The 16,468-nt window shown below is 38.0% G+C and overlaps 1 protein-coding gene across 2 annotated transcripts in view; it reads right to left on the minus strand.

The window, feature by feature from the left end:
• The window catches only part of LOC124404427 (5-hydroxytryptamine receptor-like), a 151,786-nt gene extending 141,235 nt beyond the window's left edge, over positions 1–10,551 (minus strand). For both annotated transcript variants that reach the window (XM_046878533.1, XM_046878532.1), the window contains exon 1: positions 10,378–10,551. The gene's annotated coding sequence lies outside the window, so the exon portion shown is untranslated. The remainder of the gene's footprint in view (positions 1–10,377) is intronic.
• Between the last annotated feature and the right edge of the window lie 5,917 nt (positions 10,552–16,468).

The following is a 16,468-nucleotide window of genomic DNA, read 5'->3' on the forward strand; positions in this document are numbered from 1 at the left end:
CAAATTCAGAGAGATTTTCTCTCCGCGGTTCGCCTCCGGCGAGAGATTGTTTTTATATGTGTGTGTGTGTGTGTGTGTGTGTGTGCGGGTACTTTTATCGTTGAACTATTTTTGTGCAGTTGTGAATTGTGACAAAACGCTTTTACATCGTGTAGGAAAATCGTTGCCGAAATTTTTTGGTATTGTTTGTTGTTTATTTTATTTTTATTTTTTTTTACTGTTTTTTTTTTTTTCTCTTTGAACAACAGATCACAGCCTACCGTCGACGTTTTTGGAATTTCGGTATGTGTGGCAAAGCGAAGAGTTTCTTTTTAGTAGGGATTTTATTGATCGCAGAGTTTTTTTTTTTTTTTTTTTTTTTTTCATATTTGTCGATTTACACAGTAACATTAAACTCTCGACGGTGCGTAAACACAATATAATATACCAGAATATTTTCAGGGAAATTAAGCGACGTGTTTCAACCTTGTAACGAGTTTTTGCAAAGGAATAATATTACACTCGACTTATTAATGGAATATGATGATTAGATGATTAATCAAAGCACGTTCCAGCTTGGCTAACGATTTTTCTTCTTTATGCATATAATGGATGTGACAAATATGATTACAAGTACGATTAAGTCGTTATTGGAATTTGTTTTTCACATTTTTTAGTGTCTTGCACAAGGAATAATCAAGAATGTTGCATTTGAATATGATAATTAATCGTAATAGACTAACCAGAATGTCTTATTGTTAGACTGATAAGAGTCACGTGTGAAAGTGAACATTTACCCTCAATAAAAGGATAATCATCTTGATTAGATTGAACAAGATAAAATTTTTTCGAAAGAAATAAATCATAGCCCCAATTACAGAGTGAATTTAATCTTCTTTAACTTAATTAAATTAATTATCCCTCTATTGAGGTTATGTTCACTTTCACACGTGTATCTATTCAGTTCAAGACATTCTGTTTAGTATTTTACAGTTAATTATTATATTCAAATGCCAAATTCTTAATTATTTCTTGTATAAGACGTACAAAGATAAAAAAAAAAAATTAAAAAATAATAAGGATCTCTATGGATTACAAATTCCAACGACTTGGTCGTACAATCATCATTTGTCATATCCATATATATCGTTCTGAAAAAAACCCTTATTTGGGTCGAAACGTCAACGAAAAATGATGCGACGTTCTTCATTGACCTACATTTCCAATATTTATTACTCCACTATATCAGCGATGTCAAGATTTCAATATTATTCATATTTTATTACACACATGTATATGACATGTAGATAAATATATCAGTAGAATGAATTCTTATTTTTGTGTAACGTTAATAAATCTCGAGGAGCTAAGGAAAAGAATTCAGATGCAAGGGAGGGACATGATTATCGCGATATAAGAGATTTTAAATAAGTGAAAATACCGATGAGGCGGGTGATCTCTGTTCAAAGAAAGTAACTCTGATAGATCCATGTCGATCAGCATCATCAAAAACAGAACGCAGTGCACGAATAGTTAGCCGTGGAGGTGAAAAAATCAACATCAAACCTCGCCAGAGTTCCTTACGCAAATAAAAACTATTTTTCACCACCCCCTGCATGGAAAGTACAACTTCCCGTTCATGCGAGGGGCCGAAAGTTGTACTTTCCGTGGAAGTGTGGTGAAAAAATACAAGTTACATAACGTAAAAGTATATAAGAACGATTAGCAAAAAAGATTATGAAAAAGAACCAAATCTATTCAATTGCGAAATCTGGGAGATCGATTCCGTCGGGACTTGGCTAAAACTCGCAATCGATGGATTAGGCTCTGTATATGGTATCATGTGTATAGGTATGGGAAATTCCATGCCAAATCTTGAACACTCGTCTCCTATTCAGAACAGTGTTCCCTGGTCTTAAAAACACATCAAGCTTATTCTAGTTCATTTTATTTTTCGCTCATTTTTCAACCATGATTCTTTTTTCAACTCTTCCAATATTTTCAGAAAAGTCCAATACAAGTTCCCACAAGGCGACCGTAGTTGCTTTATGCGTATATATATACACAGCGTGAATTTCTAATGACCGAATGGTGGTGCTCGGAAAAGAGTTACAAATTTACACAACAGTTGGCCGCGATGTATGTGACTTCAAAATTTTTTACAGCTTTCGGTATTGAGGACAACTGCCAGCGACATCTGTAAAAATTTTTAAGGTCACGTTGATCACCCTGGCAAACAACTTGTGTATGATCGTAGCGCATGCGCATAAAACTATAACAGACGACGATGATTCTGTCGTCAGCAATTCACACTGTATATATAACCCCAAAAATAACTTCATCCACATCGTTGAATGTAAAATAAATCCCAACAAACGATGTAAAAAAAAAAAAAAAAATAAAAATAAAAATTACAGAAAAAAAAAGTATCTAATAAAATCTAGAAAAGCAAGATTATTTCTCTATGATTGAAAATATCAATTTTTTCTCATTCCCTTTTAAGAAATTGAGGCTTGTACGAAGGGTTGCATGAATGATTGGTGGTTTCGATCAGCCAAATGCGGAAACCAGAACGGCACTATAGGATTTGTAATCTGGATGAGGGATGGCTTGGAAAGCAAGGGTGGGAGTTCTGGGCGGTGAATAAATAAAACCCGTTGGAGGTTGGTTGGCCGGGTGTCCGCAGCACAGCGCGTCCCGGGAATTAAGTGCACAGGTGGTGCCACCGACGTTGAGGCCTGTTGCTCAGTCCCACCGTGGCGCGAGCACCGCTTCCAACGACCGACGAATGATCAAAGACCGTTCAGGGTGAGAGAGGAGTTGAGGGTGGAGGGTGAGGAAAGAGGTGTGGGGTGTGGGGGGCGGGGGGAGGGGGGAGGGGGGAGTAGATAGCGGCATTTTAGCGAAGCGTGAGACTTTAGCGAAGAGCTTCAGTCCTGTCATGTTCTTGAGAAATCCTTGGATTCACACCCCTTGACCGGTTCAGCGGTAAGCTCGAAGGTAGAATAATGACGTAGATATACTGAGGAGAGAGTAAAATTGGCATAGGTGATAGTAAACTATGTGCTAAAAAGTGTTCGAAACTAAAGGGGCAATGATGAAAATTATTTTAATACTAATAGATTGAGTGGGAGGAAGAAAGTTGATTAGTTGATTAGTAGTAGTGAGGTGGTGAGATTGTTGAGAAAATCATAGCAAGGACGGTGATGAGAGTCGTAAAGTTGCAGTATGGATTTCGAAAAGTTTAGGGAAGTTGTACTACTGAAGTTATGAATCTCTCGGAATACTGCGTGTATTATGAGGCACAATGTGTTTTGAAATGGATTTACTCGGTAACTAGCTTCAGAAAATTGATGAAACTTTGATTTTAACTTGTTCTTGTTAAAACTGTCCAATGAGATTTTTTTTTTTTTTTTTTTTTTGAGAATTATAGCATCAAACCTGTGAGTAGGAAGATTTTGATAGATGAATTTAGTGTCTTAATTTATTTCTGACGTTGCACTGACCAAATATGTTCCACGTTATAAAAAATACTCTCGGTCACGTCAAATGATTTTTGACACCGTATCTTAGGCAGACTGAATTGATTTTGTAAATGAAATCAAGCTTTCTCAATTTCAGATTTAGGGGCATTCGTTACCAGAAACATGATTACGAATAAGCTGAGAATAGAGATTTTTATTTCTGTGTGGTCAGTTAATGTGGAAATTAAGCGATATGCTAAAAGGGAATTCCATGCACGTTCCAACCCCCCCCCCCGTTGATCATCACAACACATCTTGACATAATGAATCACGATTGTGGTCCTCACAATCGTAAGAAGCCATAAGCTCTAACCAACCACGTGAGAGAATTAGTCATGCTGTGAAAATCGTTCTTCGAGCCTTAATTACGATAATAAGTGAAGAAAGATGGATTTCTGGGTCGAAGGGTGGTCTGGACTGGTAGGTCAGAACATTAGGAGCACACGTGTATGCTTTATTACTTGGGAAGCGCGGAACAGTTCAGTCACGTGTAAGAATTTCTCGTTGAGATGAGCAGAGTTTTCTAAAATCTGACATTCAAGTGAAACAAACCAGAAACCCACGTCGTTATACTTTAGGGGAAAAAATTATGCTAATTTTCATGTTTTTTTTTACAACCTACCGTTAAGGTCACGGAAACTTTGCGTCTATTGAAGGCCACGTGCGTGCCACACGCCTATCAACGGTTGACGAGTGGGAGGTGATGTAAAATTTACACGCTAATTCCACACTCTGGTTCTCTGTAACTATAATGTGACGAGTTCCTGGCGTCGTCGTTGTGACGTCTGTATATATGGTGTATTAAGCAGAATAAATCTTCACATGAAAGTGGACAAAGTCAGTGACGAATCGACCATTTTTTTAATTTAATGGTTGTTGTTATCAGGAACCATGAAAAAAGTTTGACCTGCAAGTATTACCTAAAAATTTTAGTTCAACTATATAATCGATGAAAAATCTTTTGGATTAAAATCCTGAAGCCACGAAGCATCCGTTGCGGTTTTTTATGATGGAAATAGATTTTCCAAAAGCTACCGAACAGCGCCATAAAGACTGAAATGGTCTCTCTATTGGATCAGTGGATACAAGTAAACAACCCTTCGTCTCAATCAGGGGTATTAACGATTTCAGATAACACATTAAAGGACCCTCGAACCGCCAGGCAATTACGACTCACAAAAAACAGAGGCTGGTGGGTGTCCTAATCCAAGAAGAAAGAGAGAGAGAGAAAGAGAAAGAGAGCGTCTTCGAGGCTGGATAAAGATGCCTTGGTAAATAGATCTTTTCAGAAATCCTAAACAATGATAGAGTCGTATTATCGTTAAAGTTGAAAAGTCATTGTACACTCAACAGTTGTACGGTTTCACCTGCACAATCGGTGAACGGTGACCTGGAGAGAGAATCTTCGAGGCGACCCTTATTGTTCGGTATAGAAAAATATGATGCGCTTCACGATGCGGTACTCGAAGAGTGCGTCTTATCATGATGTGTTCCAGGTACGCGTGTATCCCATTAAAGCACATAATGGCGCAGGTAGAGTGAATAAAAAAAGATAGAAAAGGATCCTTCTTCTACCATGCCACTCCGCATAATCGCAACTACGAAGGAAAGGGAAGAAAAATCACATCGCAGCCCTCAACGATATGAAATCAGTTTCTGTATTTATACAGACCCAGTGGATGTTTCAGCCTGGTAACAACAATGGTTCGTCCAACCGAGAAGAGGGTGTGTAGTTAGCTGGTGCACTAAGCTAAACGTGGTATAATTGATGACGCTGGGTGCTGCTGCTGCTCCTTTTCATTTATCATCCTCCATTTCTGAGGAGGAAAAATATACAGTATAAAGTACCGTCGAGACCATGATGCACTGCTGGAAGCGACGTGACTTTTGCTGATGGTATAACCACCAACCTTTATGGACTTGAAGGTAAAATTTAGCGGATTATTGAGCGTTTAAGGAATGCTCGAAGTAACCGATTGCTTCCAAATTTGCAGTCTTGGATTAAGAAGATATGGAAAAGCCTTTCCGCTGTTGTTCCATGTCGGAATAACCTCGTCAACCGTGTTCTTGAACAATCGCTTTGCTGGCTTTTCCCGAAGCTTCAAGCATCCCTGATTGAGTTAGTTATGATCGAGAGGAGTTGAGAGATGGCAAACAAGTGCAGGTTATGGATGGGGTTAACCATGTTCTCCGGCTCGCCATTAGTCATTGGGTTTCTACGCGTTATCGAGAGGTTGATTACTTCCCAAGATTGTCTGTAAACTAGAGTTTGAACGTGTGATAGTAGCGTAAAGATTTAACGAAAGTTCTTGGATTTCAAAATATTGACAAAGTTTCAAAGTTTTCAAATGACTTCAAAGTTGTTACCTAATGTCGTAGACACTTCGTGATACTTTGGACTTTAGGTGCTACAGTATCAACGGAATGTTACAAAAACTTCACGTGACGTCACGAGACTTTAAAAACTTTACTGAATTACAGGAAACTATAAGATTTCATTGAACGTCGTGCAAATTTTCAGGACCTTAATAAACTAAATTCAATAATCTTACAGAGAATTTCATATGGAAATTACAAGGTTTGATATTGTTTCATGTGACTCCTTACTCAATAAATGATTAAACTCCGCACGTCGAGGTTAATAAAAGATTGCAAAAAAAAAACAGTCTTGAAATACGACGATATTTGGACCACTTTGACAATTTTCTCAAGTACTTAACGCTGTCTAGCCTGGTCCGTGTTAAAATCGCAGACTCGAGTATTAACTTTCCGTGACTTGGACAAAGTGTTATGCCTGTTTCCAGTAACGGTGAAGCCGCAACGGTGAACGAGGAGTAGAAGAACAAAGGTATGAGGGGCGGTTAAACGAGGGTGGAAAGGAAAACGCCGGGGTGAGAAATGGGCGGAAAAAGAGACCAAGGAACTCGGTCGAAAGAGCTTTTGGTTTCGAGGGTGAAAAGTTGGCGATTCGCAGGTCCCGAGGCACTGCATCGGTATCAACCATGTGGCCGAGAGTACGAACGGCAATTATCCTCCCTCCATGCCTAATAATAAGCAGACGCGAACGTAATTAATTTCACTTAGCACTACCGGGGGGAAAGAAGTTCGCCCCGTTTCTTCTGCCTCTCCTTATTCCGTGAGAAAATGGCGTTAGATGTTAGAATACGCGGAGTTCCATCCACCTCTTCGCCACTAAGAGGCCTCCGGGTTGGAGGCTATGTGACTCGGATTCCTCGCGAATCCATTGGCCTTGCTCTTTTAACCCCAACTATAAATCATTGAAAGTGCTACCACGTCCCGCGGGGTACCAGAAAATTTATGTTCGATGGAAAATCGAAGGTTCTCTATTCGCCGCCTCAAGTGGATCGTGTCACAAATCTCACCCAGCAGACGAATACCTATACAGTCCATTTCATGGTGCACACTAGACGTGCCTGCGTGATTCTGGTTCCATATGGTTGTGAGGATAACTGATCGCGAACTGTCCCAAATTGTGAAATGAATTTTTCCCCATTAACGGAGAAAAAAGAATGAAAAGTGAGGTTCCAACGAAGGTTTATCTTCATCTGCTTCGAATGGCTTATAACGAGAAGTGGCAAGATCATTGGGATTCCTGTGGTTTTATAGGTAATCAAAAAAACTCGAGTACCTACATTCTGCCTTTGACACGACGAAGGTTTGACAATAATAAAAAATTATTCAAGATAAAAAATGTTCTCTCGATCAAAGACAATTTCATTCATTTAACAAAACCGTATATTAATGTAACCTCTTCGGAACAGATTTGTGGTTTTTATTTAAAGAATTTTTTTCACCGCTGTTAAGTTACGAGTAGATTCGTTACTTTGGCAAATAATAGGGAATCGTAAAAGTGATTGAAACCCAAGTTGTAGCCAATGCTGAGATTGTAAATACTATAAATATAAAAGTAATTTTGATTCAAGAGTGGTAGAAGGTTCTCTCTTTTTTCTTATTATATCTAAGAATAGAACCGCCTGTGTAAATAAATTTTTCACTTTTATTTCACCTCAATTTACACCGATCGCAATATAAATTGAGAAATAGACCCAACACGCACTTCGTTCTCGATCCAATTTCCATGCAGGTGGATGAAAAAGAAGATAAGAGATAGAAAAAGACATTAAACGCTTGAGGTCGTAAACTCAAGCCTACTAACTCTAACGCCACCTGTGGCAGCAGGACAAACTCGATTTTTGCGCTTCTTTTTTGTGAACGTCGAATTAGCGTTATGAGAGTATAAAAAAGAAATGCGAAAAAAATTAAAAAAAAAAAAACACTAAAAACTAAAAACCAAACATAAAACCAAGAAGCCGAGAAGAATATTTTCAACGACTATACCGATGGCGATTCCCACGAGTTATTAAAGATCTCGATTTCTAATCGCACGTATCTCTTCCTCCGTTCTGTGTAAGATCCGAATTGGCAGTGAGACAACTCAATCTGTTAACCATTCATTCGCGATGATCGATCATCGCACGTAACAGGATTAATGATGCTTTCGGCGTTTTCGCCGATCTGTAAAACAAACGTGATAATGGATGTCTGACGAGATGCGTACCAAGATAGAAAACCAAAAGAAAAAAGAAAAAAAAAAAAAAAAACATCTACAGGAACGTGATTTTAATTTTTTTCTGTTTCAACGCCTCGTATTCACACCTTCAGCTATTAACGCATGAAACATTTAACGCATGCCTTTTTGAATTACCCGGAATTTAGTTCGTTTCAGTGTTTACAATTCGCTCTTCGTAGAAGATTCGATTTATAGTACATTATGACTTGAGAGACCCACACATGTACACCTATACGTATATACATATACATTGTGCGTAATGTATTAAACGTATATAAAGGATGTTACATGTGTGCCCGATTTATTCAGAGATTTTTCGTTTATCCCCGAGGTTTAAAGTAGTTAACCAAATATACACAAATGGCATTACCATGAATAATTTTACATTTTTACCCGGGAGGTCTTAATCTCGTACGTTGACAAAACGAAAAACCGGGGGGTGGGGGTGGGGGTGGGGGAGGGGGGAGGGGGGAGGGGGGGGAGGAATTACACAGCCCCTGAAATTCCTCTGTTAAAATTCCGCCTCTATCACTCCTTCTGCATATTCATTTATTCCTCAGGCATATACGTAAATACCTTCGTCAATAATATTATTTTTCGCAAAAACTTCTACAATCCTCACCGTTTTTTCAAAGTACAAAAACAACGAAAACGACAACGTGTGAATATAATATAGTATTACAATCGTTAGTGGAATTCTAACAAAGATGCAAAATTGCGTGAAACAAAGGTAAATGTATACTAAAATGATGCATCATTATTATTCGGAGGCTTCAATTTATTGTGAAGTATTTTTTTTTTTTTTTTTTTTTGAGGATGAAAAAATAAAAATGGTTTTGGATTTTGTCTTTTTTTACCGCATAAATTTGTCCTTTTTGGTCTTTCTTGTCTACCGTAAATCCATAATAATTTTTCTGACAAGGTATATGATAAATATTAATTTTCCTAACAATGGATGAAAAATGCAAGGATTAAAAATGATTCTCTGATTTTTCGGTCTAGCGTGTATCAATCACTATCGATCGACTGTAGCTCGTTGCTTGGGCGCCCTATAACGTAGTGTTATGGTACTAGCAGGTGTTCCCAAATGGATTTCAATTCTCCTATACATGCATACACGCATATATACATATAAGCATAAATACTCGTTTTATATCCGTTTCATTGTTATTGGATTTTACGTTCGATCACGATTTTGGTACACATGAAACACCAGCGTTCACGTGGCACACATGCCATTATACCTTGCCCATTACGTACCAGAAGAAAACTTGGGCAAAAGTAATGAATGATGTGTACTTCAATCTGCAGAGATATATATCGGCAACATGTTGAAATCGGTAAAAAGAGTCGAAGCAACGGATTTTTCTTCTTCACTCCTTACGCAAAATGATTCAAAGCAGATGTTTCAGAACAGAATGAAGTGAAAGTTCTCAAAGTTGACGTAACGACGAATTTTTTTGAATACCTAGTCGTTATTTCGAGAAACTTTGGAACTTTCCGACATGAAATTCGGCGAACCGTAATACAGCGTTAACTCAACGTACTCATATTTTCCAAACTCAACAGCTTGAAAGTTATTCCAAAGTTGGAGGAACAGTGAGTTTTCAGTCCACGTCTCGTCAGAATGAGGTAAGTTTAACATCGACCTTATCGTTAGACACATGTTGCTCAAGAAGCATAGTTTTTCACGTTTATACTCGCAAATAAAGAGGAGAATTTTAGAAAAAAGCCTCGAAAATCTACCAGAACTTATGTATGTACTTAAGTTCATTCAGCTGTTCAGCCTGACATGTGGGTAAGAGAAGGGCTCACGAGTAGCTCAATTCCAGTTGTTTATTCGTCGTAAGACTGACCCAGAGAATGTCCGTCAGCACAACGTGGCACAATTATTATTGCAAATACCATAATTCAAAACGACGATGGTTCCTTCGTGTAGTTTCCGCGAGAATGTTTATACAAAGTATTATGATTGAGTATATAAAATGTTCTCGTGTACGAAAAGCGTATCTAGGTATATAAAGTGGAATTCCGACAACAATAGAATTTCCACCCCTTTTCCCCGAGCAGTCGTCGTCGTTGTCGAACGGGGGTAAAGGGCTAAAATCGGGGGTTGAATTTGCTCGTGAATATCCATAGGGTACGCGTATCCAAGGCACTGTGTCAAAGCTTGAAGAAGATTGATTCGAAGGTAAAAGCCAAAGCTCGTCGATGATCGTGAATGAGGATAATAAAACAACCACAACACGAACATTAATTTCATATGATGAATAATGTACCAACCTTAAATAACTCGTTGAAATCATCCCCGACTATCGTAATCCCGTGACCAATTTAATCAAAGCGAACCGGGATGAGTTAAGCTTCGTGTAGAAGAATCGACTATGCAGTATGCAGTGCGTTCCTCTAACGTATCTGAAGATAATTCCACAGGATGATAATTTGCTGATATAATTCTGAGTTAATAAGCTCGTAGCGAAGCGTTCCATTCGATGAACATCATTAATGAATATACAAAAAAGTCTGATTAAATATTCCTCCGTATATTTGAGTCACCCGATTTCTCTATGAATTGACTAAATAATCTTATAATTCGTGCCGCGTGAATCCGTCGTCCAGAATCGTTCTATCAACAAAACAATATTCGTGAAAAGTGTCTGCGAGAAACGCAAGAAGCATGAAGAACAGCGTCTGGTCCCAATTGCTCGATGGTCTCACAGTCGCTCCTCCAACTCGGCACTGTCATAACATCAACAACAACAACAACAACAACAACAAGAAAACCAACACGCGTGTACAAGGGTGCAGGGTGAAAACCAGCCGTTGCTCAGTCAGTAAGTCAATGAGTCAATGAGTCAGTGAGTCAGTGAATCGGTGTGTCGGTGTGTCGCCGTGTGATGTGTGGGTGCGAAGAGTCTGGACCCATAAAAACCGAGTCGAGGGATCGAGGCACAAGTCAGTGCGAATGATAACCACGCGCGCGTATCACGGTGTGTCGGTGTCAACTGAGTTGCTCCTAACGGCGGATTCGGTGCGCAGGCGTCCTCGCCCCTCACCGCCCCCCTCTTCCCACCCCCGCCGTCACTTTCCGCGGGTTCTCCACCGCCCCTCTATATGGATCCTGCTGTACCATCCCTTCCTTCTACCGTTCGCCTCAGCCCCCAGCGAGTTCTTCACCCCCTGCAGCATCCCCTTTGCAAGTGGATGAACACCCTCCTCCTCCGCCACCCCAGACACCAGCCTCCACATCCAGCCATCCTCGCGAGTGAACGATGCACGTTTTGCACTCCGCGGTTCACCCGCGAAGGGATCGGATTTGAGTGATCTTCGACCCCCCTTTCTCCTTCTGGGAAACTGCGGGGGTGGTGAAGACAGAAAGAAGACAGTCCCTGAACGGAATTTCATGTTTTTGGTCTAGTGGTTGTCATTTTTAGTTTTTTTTTTTTTTTTTTTTTTGTTTTGTACGCACGGAATTCTTATCTCTAAATTAAACAAGCTTTGTCATAATTGAGTGTTGGGACAACTGGGCTAGACGTTGTTATGCTTTCAGAAGCGATCGAGTTAAATTTGGTTCGAGGGTGAATGGGATCTACGGTTTCAGTTGAGAGCTGAGAAAAGGGGTGAAGAAATATTTGAAAAATCTTCGTCACTGGTGTTTGAGTCAGTGACGGTGAGCATGATAATCTGAATAGAAGTAAATCCAAGTAAACTGGAATAATATAAACTATGATATCAGCAGTTTGAGGAAAGATTATTAGCAGTTGAGATTGTCAAGTTTAAAATTAATAAACTCTGGTGTTTTTAGAAGATTATAATATTTGTTAGCACATTTTTTCCATCGTAAAAGTATTGATTTCGGTCAAAAATCACTATTTCTAGTTATTATTTATTTTATTTTCCCCAGTTTATATATATTTATTGAAAAGAAGAGAAAAATTTGTGTTTCTAATTTTTCGTTAAAAACTTTTTCACTGCACCACCAAGTCCTATACGTTTCCGACTTTTCACTCCGCTGTTTTGGAGACAGACCGACAGACGCTTCCATTTTTATGGCGATGAAATCGTATCGAAAAAAAAATGTTTTTCCGGCTCGTTCTTTTTTCTTTTTTTTTCGATTCTTATCCAGGGATCGCCGACTGCAGATGGCTTCACGTTTCGCATTTCTTCTTTTTGAAACCTTAAAAACTTTCTTAAGACGCGACATCTAGGAGTTTTTGCTATGTGGGCCGCCTATTAAATTCTCACAAACTCGTCAAATTACAGTAAAGCACGTTCATAATGAATAGAATGTATTTAATTAAGGTTTTTTGTCCACGTGTAGTTTTTTTTTTTTCTTCTACTTCGAAAAATTTATCAACAGTCGCGCTGTAGCGTAATTTTTTTTTCAAGTAGGTAACGAGTAAGGTTCATTTATGAAACCCTTAATCTCTTCTTTCAAGAGAAAAGTCCTTTGTTGTATTCTGACAAGACTGTTTTTTTTTCCACCTTCAAAAGTATGACGTTATTTTTCACGTGTTATTATTCGAGCGGAAAGTAGAAAAACTCGACTAAGGATGAGACGCCGTTTAACCTTAGCGACGGAGCTCATCTTTGTAGAGGATTTTCTTCTTATAAAAAAAACTAACGTTCAAAGTGCCGCAGGTTAAGAACAGAATCAATGTTTTGGAGACACCCTGCTGTACAGTTAAGTTCAAAAGATGTATACTTTTAAGGTAAATTACTTCTTACCTCTGAAATACTGAACTCTCGTACATGAAATAATTTCGATAGAAATAAAAAATGTTTACCTTAGAACTGAAAACGTTCCAAAACGATGCGAGATAATGTATATACATATTTCTTTTATATTTGGAACAATTATTCACGTATAATTTTTTGTAAAATATTATACACCTGAACACTTCGATGCTGAATTACTATGAAATTCATCAGCAACGAGTGAAAAATGATTGCTGAAAAATGACCGTTAGGCACAATTAGACTGATACATTTTTTTTTTTTTTTTTATCATTGAAAGAGTACACTGCAATCAAAGTTCATCCAAAGACTAATCGATTACATAAGTCAGTATCTAAAAAATTTCACTTTGACTTATCAATTGCACAAGTCTTCTAGATTCGAAATACTCTAATCTTATGATTGCTAAAGACGTTCAATCGAACTCTTATTGATATTTGATTTTTCGAGGACGGTTTGACGTCTCTTTCGTTGAGAAAATCTCTTCTTTTTTTCGTCGATAAAATATCTAGTAAATAAGAATGTCTTTCGATGAATTTTGGTGTTGATCACGAGACGATTCTCTGACAACTGTTTGCTGGAATTCAAGAGCCTGCTATAGCAACTTTTTTCCAAACGCCTAAGCTTGCACGCAGAGTAATTGGTAATGTCATGAAAAAACTGAAGTGACAAGCTCGGTGAGCAATTTGGAAGCAAGCCCTCTGAATTCCCCAACTTTTTATAGTGAGGATAAACTATGAACCCAGAGAAGATTGAAGAGGTTGAGTTACCGTCTGAGCGTATATCTTATAAAGCATAGATCACACAAGTACAGAAGGAGAGAGAGAGAGAGACAGAGAGAAAGAGAGAGACGTGGAGTAAAAAAGCCAGCAACGTTTCACCCTTAACATTTCGAGGCAACAGCTGCGTGCCGGTTTCTCATTTCATCAGAGTACGATACTGCAGAAAACCCAGAGGATAATGGGCTTGAATATCTTCCAGATTTGGCTCGAGTATCCGGTTCAGAGCCTTTACGAAATTCACGAGGAAATTACAATTTCCGTAATTTCCGTGATACCACGATTTTCAAGATTCTCGGAAAATTCTCAAGACTTTTATTTTTCACTTACAACATTTCTAGACCGGTTTTATTATGGGGCTATTTTGATCTATTTTTTTTTTTTTTTTGCATATTCAACTCTTTTTCATAAACTTCACAATGAAACCGATTTGGAAATATTCTAAGTGAAAGATGGAAGGATTTAGAATTTTTTGTGAAATTTTCAAATCGTTTAAACACTATCTTAGTGAATAAAAAGCAATAGAATCACTAAACAAGTATTAAAAAAAAATGACCCATCATGGGCTCCGGTCTTGGAATAAAAAAATAAAAAAATACAGTTTCTTGGAATTTTTGTGAGGATTTCAACAAGGGTCCGTCTCTAAATAATTATGCTGTTGAATAAGAAATGTAAAAAAAATGGAGAATTGTAGAAATTTTTTTAACCAAAATCAAAAATGGTGAGGTTGAGACGTCGGTTGCGTTCGCACGGAATTCCATATCATCCGTAGATTTGATGCGCTTTTACGTGTCTGATCTGATTTCCAGTAAGTACGTCATTCGAATACAACATTTACGTTATGCAGAAATAGGGGGAAAGAGGGAAACATGGTTGAGTAAATCATGTGGATACCCTTATTTATATGAACTGTTCTTAGCCGTATTGAGCTTGAATAATTTTGGGTCGTTTGATTTGTGGACGTAATCCTAAGAACAATGTTGAACCAGTGAAGCAAATCTTAAAGTTATATTAACGGACGCGAAATATAGGTCTTAGTAAATAACTGAGGAACAATTTAACCGAATTTCAATAATCTATCCAAGTTCATCGAAGTCTTGTAAGGTTGTTCGAATTAATTTTCAAGTAACCAGAAAATTTACACTCGTCTAGACACTTTTTTGTACCCAATGATGGTGTCAATTTCGTAAACCGGGTGATAAGAATTCATCATTTTTATCCAACTTTCGCTCACTTACATTCTGATTTAGTTTCAAACTTCGATCGGACTAGAACAATCACCTTCGCAAACTGTTTCTTTGATCATAGATCAGATTGGACCAGTGGTTTAAAACATGACTATAACACTACACCAGGTGCAAGTGGACGATAGTGTTCCATTAACCCAATTACACGTAAACTCAGTCTTGGAATGGGTTTGATAGAACAACTTCTCCGTTGTGATTGGCTTATGAATTCCAACGAAGCGGTTCGTTTTATGTCCCAATAAATGATCGGCTGGTCCATGAAGTTCCGAGCAAGTTTAATACCAGTAACACCGAGTTGGCTAATTGATTTCAGCATTCACCGAGCGACCATCGAGCCTCGGAGAGTGTTTATAACCGAGTACATTTCGCACAACAATTCGTAATAATTGAATGGAAGTCATAACTATAAGTTAGTCCGTGTTTTGCTTGGACAAATTTTTTTATTTCTCATGGAAATCAATTTTCGCTGCTCTTCTTCCACCGCAGGGACACGCGGTAAACGTATCAAGTCCAGTTCATCTCGCAGTGGCGTTCAATTACAGATTCAATTTCACCTGCCTCTGGTGCAGCTGGTTACCATCTGGGTGTCCGTTTTCTACACCGACAGACACGATCATGCATGCGCGTAGAAATCATGCACGCGATGCATGCAGGTAAGCTTGCAAGCTGCTGCATCCCTGCAGCGATCGGTAGACACTTTGTTTTCACATCTCGTACGGAAGAACACCAAGAGTTTTGTTTCCATTTTCCCTCTGGCGGATGTAGACCTGCTTTATATAGAATATAATCTGTACATGCGAACGAAATGTTGCTTTTCGAGAACCGCATTATTCATCAGACTGCTGCAAGCTTCGGTGCATTATTTTGTTTATTTAAATAGAAAAAAGAAAACTGTTTTACCGGCTCGCTGTCCTCTTGGACAGCTATTATTCGTGATTACCTTATTTAATCGCATGACTTTTATTTATTCAACTTTCAATTTTTTTACGTAATACTTTACGAATAGTCTCCCAATCTGTTTTTGAACCGGACGATTTTTCATTATAAAAACAGAATCTTGATCGATTTTGTTTCACTTTTGTATAATTATCTACAATATTTTGTATATTATCTACAACTGTTAAAATAATCAGCGCTTAAATAAAAATATGTTTAATTAACTTTCACGAACACCAAATTCGTATTTCATGTGTTCAGATCTGCGTTCTGAAAACGACGAAAATTCTCGATCGAACTGACGATTTAAACGATGTTTGAAATATTAGAAACGGTATAGTTTGGCTCTCCGAGCAGAGATCGTATTGATACAGAGTTCAATTGAAAGGTCATTTGAAATTTTCAAATTCACTGTGACTTTAATATTCTGTAATAAACAGCATTTGAAAATGTTTAAAGAATGTTTGAAACTTGAAGGTGAAAAAAAAAAAAAAAAAAACCTCAAACTACAAAATTATTAATTTAAAATCATTTTTTATAATTCTATCAATACGGAGCAGAATCTATGCACAACATAAGTAATAAGTACTGTAAGTAAAAACTGCGGAGATGCAGGTGTATAAGAAAGAAGTTTCTTCAAATTGATGTAACTTTTATATTGTCCGTCAGTAAAGC

Source organism: Diprion similis, chromosome 3 (genome assembly GCF_021155765.1).
Source record: "Diprion similis isolate iyDipSimi1 chromosome 3, iyDipSimi1.1, whole genome shotgun sequence".
NCBI lineage: Eukaryota > Metazoa > Arthropoda > Insecta > Hymenoptera > Diprionidae > Diprion > Diprion similis.